Here is a 4,186-nt window from a genome sequence, read left to right as displayed (position 1 = left end):
GAACATCAATGTGTTCAATCGAGAGTTATATAACCCTGAATCGGACGCAGTCAACAGCCGAAGCCGAGACCGCCTTTTGCGTTAGAGAGGTCGGTAAACAAATCTTGCGATTCATACCGAATTAACACATATAGCTGTGCTCCTCTTCGTAAAGCGAGCCAAGTGATCCCCTGTTGAAGGATGTATTTGGACCAATCTAGTAGCATTTGGTTTCCAACAAGCTCTCCCAAGTTAGCTTACTTATTGGGCTTTTCAACCAATTCGGTTGGCTACAAGCATCATCAAAGTACTAGCCACAGTTTGATCGCAAAATTCTACGACTTTCACATGTTGATGTTTCGGCTTGCGCTTAGCCTATTATAAGCAACATAATACTAGTCATATCATAGAGCGTGATCAGCTTGTGACGTTCTCATGATGAAGTTTCACCAACAGTGTCTCACTTCGAGCTTAAATCCAGCTACTAGTAACTACACAGTACTGACTGCAACGATAACTTTTATCTATACCTTTCACATGCTGCGCTTTCGGCCAGGGCCTACTAACGTCAACATAATACTCGATATAAACTTTTGTTCATGATGCAGCTTCCCCATGCAGAAGTTTCGCCTTCAAATGCTCTCTTGGCCATATGACGTAAGAAAAGGTTACTAGTAACATCACAGTACTAGCCACAGTTTGATTGCAAAATTCTACGACTTTCACATGTTGATGTTTCGGCTTGCGCTTAGCCTACTAGAAGCAACATAATACTAGTCATATCATAGAGCGTGATCAGCTTGTGACGTTCTCATGATGAAGTTTCACCAACAGTGTCTCATTTCGAGCTTAAATCCAGCTACTAGTAACTACACAGTACTGACTGCAACGCTAACTTTTATCTATACCTTTCACATGCTGCGCTTTCGGCCAGGGCCTACTAACGTCAACATAATACTCGATATAAACTTTTGTTCATGATGCAGCTTCCCCATGCAGAAGTTTCGCCTTCAAATGCTCTCTTGGCCATATGACGTAACACAAGGTTACTAGTAACATCACAGTACTAGCCACAATTTGATCGCAAAATTCTACGACTTTCACATGTTGATGTTTCGGCTTGCGCTTAGCCTACTAGAAGCAACATAATACTAGTCATATCATGGAGCGTGATCAGCTTGTGACGTTCTCATGATGAAGTTTCACCAACAGTGTCTCATTTCGAGCTTAAATCCAGCTACTAGTAACTACACAGTACTGACTGCAACGATAACTTTTATCTATACCTTTCACATGCTGCGCTTTCGGCCAGGGCCTACTAATGTCAACATAATACTCGATATAAACTTTTGTTCATGATGCAGCTTCCCCATGCAGAAGTTTCGCCTTCAAATGCTCTCTTGGCCATATGACGTAACACAAGGTTACTAGTAACATCACAGTACTAGCCACAATTTGATCGCAAAATTCTACGACTTTCACATGTTGATGTTTCGGCTTGCGCTTAGCCTACTAGAAGCAACATAATACTAGTCATATCATAGAGCTTGATCAGCTTGTGACATTCTCATGATGAAGTTTCACCAACAGTGTCTCATTTTGAGCTTAAATCCAGCTACTAGTAACTACACAGTACTGACTGCAACAATAACTTTTATCTATACCTTTCACATGCTGCGTTTTCGGCCAAGGCCTACTAACGTCAACATAATACTCGATATAAAATTTTGATCATGATGCAGCTTCCCCATGCAGAAGTTTCGCCTTCAAATGCTCTCTTGGCCATATGACGTAACACAAGGTTACTAGTAACATCACAGTACTAGCCACAATTTGATCGCAAAATTCTACGACTTTCACATGTTGATGTTTCGGCTTGCGCTTAGCCTACTAGAAGCAACATAATACTAGTCATATCATGGAGCGTGATCAGCTTGTGACGTTCTCATGATGAAGTTTCACCAACAGTGTCTCATTTCGAGCTTAAATCCAGCTACTAGTAACTACACAGTACTGACTGCAACGATAACTTTTATCTATACCTTTCACATGCTGCGCTTTCGGCCAGGGCCTACTAATGTCAACATAATACTCGATATAAACTTTTGTTCATGATGCAGCTTCCCCATGCAGAAGTTTCGCCTTCAAATGCTCTCTTGGCCATATGACGTAACACAAGGTTACTAGTAACATCACAGTACTAGCCACAATTTGATCGCAAAATTCTACGACTTTCACATGTTGATGTTTCGGCTTGCGCTTAGCCTACTAGAAGCAACATAATACTAGTCATATCATAGAGCTTGATCAGCTTGTGACATTCTCATGATGAAGTTTCACCAACAGTGTCTCATTTTGAGCTTAAATCCAGCTACTAGTAACTACACAGTACTGACTGCAACAATAACTTTTATCTATACCTTTCACATGCTGCGTTTTCGGCCAAGGCCTACTAACGTCAACATAATACTCGATATAAAATTTTGATCATGATGCAGCTTTCCCATGCAGAAGTTTCGCCTTCAAATGCTCTCTTGGCCATATGACGGAACACCAGGTTACTAGTAACATCACAGTACTAGCCACAGTTTGATTGCAAAATTCTACGACTTTCACATGTTGATGTTTCGGCTTGCGCTTAGCCTACTAGAAGCAACATAATACTAGTCATATCATAGAGCGTGATCAGCTTGTGACGTTCTCATGATGAAGTTTCACCAATAGTGTTTCATTCGAATTGGTTCTGCTTTAAGCTCTCCAATTGTTTTGGATGAACCAGTTTTGCCCTTCGAAGCCACTTTTGTGAGCTTTTGTGGGTCTTTACCAAGAGGATATACCTCAAGGCCTCTTTCAATTCCTTTAAGTTCTTTCAACTCCTTTACAGTTTCTAGGTTCACATAGCTGCAAACCTTATTTCTAGTTTTAAGTCTGGCCAACTTGGGGAGAGTTGGTGCAGACCGTGACCAATTCTAGTAGGATGCCACAACAAGAATGTGATCAACTTAGCTTGTCGATGAACCTGCCCCACATTCAAACAACTCTATCGCCTTTTCCTCGTATAGTTATATGCGAGGGCCTCTCATAGAGAGCGCTGTTAGCAACCTTTTCCACATAGACGATAAAGTTGTGAGTGTTTTGCACATGGCTGTTGTCATCACCACGTGACGAGTCAACTCAGCTTGACTCTCTACACTCCGACAAGCTTTGCACATACGCCTTTAGTTCAGTATGTGTCTTTAATCTGACTCCGGTGCCTCAAGCCGGAAAAATTGTCAGATTATGATCATTATCGGTTAGTCATCCCGATGCAAGATCGTATCGTACTGTCTTTGTCTACCTCCAGATTCCGAAGAACAGGAGGAGACTCTCCCAGACCTACATATCTGGGAGAATGTTCAGAGGGCGAGAAGCTGTGGATTACTCTCCCCTAAGAACTGACTAAACTTTACCCTCGTCCAAGGTAAGTTTATTTTAGCTAGCCTTCTATGTAAAGGATCTGAGGCTAAGCTGTGTTTTTTCGAGCCTTTGGCTCGGAGCAAGTTCAGTGGGCGCCCCGAGTAGCTCAACTCTTTCCCACTGAACAGCGCAACGCTCTGTCACTCGCTGGGATTTTTGCGTGTCGGTTCTAACCACGCGACTTGTGGACCTTTTTAGGCCTTTCTCATTCACAAGTCTATAGCTGGGCTTCTATAACCCAGCTTCTGAGATCTAGATAGCTGCAGTTCTGCTAGGCTGCTTTTGCTAACTAGTCTCCCTTTAAGCAGTCCCTTGCCATGACTGCTGAACTATGTATCCACACAAGTAGTTTTTGAGCTCGATACATAATTCGAGATTGGTTGCCAAGCAATCTCTAGCGACAGAGCGTCATGCGCACTACAGACATGGCCTCTACCAGCAGCCATGCCCGAAGGAATCAATCACTGATCCTTCCGCAGGTTCCCCTACGGAAACCTTGTTACGACTTTTACTTCCTCTAGACAATTAAGCTCGATCCGCTTCATCCCGTTGCCGGAGACCGAAGTCCCAACAGTAGGAATTTGCAATTCTTGCTTAACTATCCAATCAGTAGTAGCGACGGGCGGTGTGTACAAAGGGCAGGGACGTAATCCCTATGAGTTGTTGACTCATAAGTACCAGGAATTCCTGGTTCACGTCTGCAAGTTACAACAGACGATCCCCTTGAAGCGCTGTACTTTTCTCTGATTGC

The 4,186-nt window shown here is 42.9% G+C and overlaps 1 pseudogene; it reads right to left on the bottom strand.

Moving 5' to 3' along the window:
• Nucleotides 1-30: 30 nt before the first annotated feature.
• Nucleotides 31-182, bottom strand: LOC142357503 (5.8S ribosomal RNA; annotated as a pseudogene).
• Between the last annotated feature and the right edge of the window lie 4,004 nt (nt 183-4,186).

This window comes from Convolutriloba macropyga, unplaced genomic scaffold (assembly GCF_964194025.1).
Source record: "Convolutriloba macropyga unplaced genomic scaffold, txConMacr16.3 SCAFFOLD_6508, whole genome shotgun sequence".
In the NCBI taxonomy this organism is placed as follows: Eukaryota; Metazoa; Xenacoelomorpha; order Acoela; family Convolutidae; genus Convolutriloba; species Convolutriloba macropyga.
The sequence above is the reverse complement of the archived record's forward strand: the minus strand, read 5'-3'. Positions and strand labels throughout refer to the sequence as shown.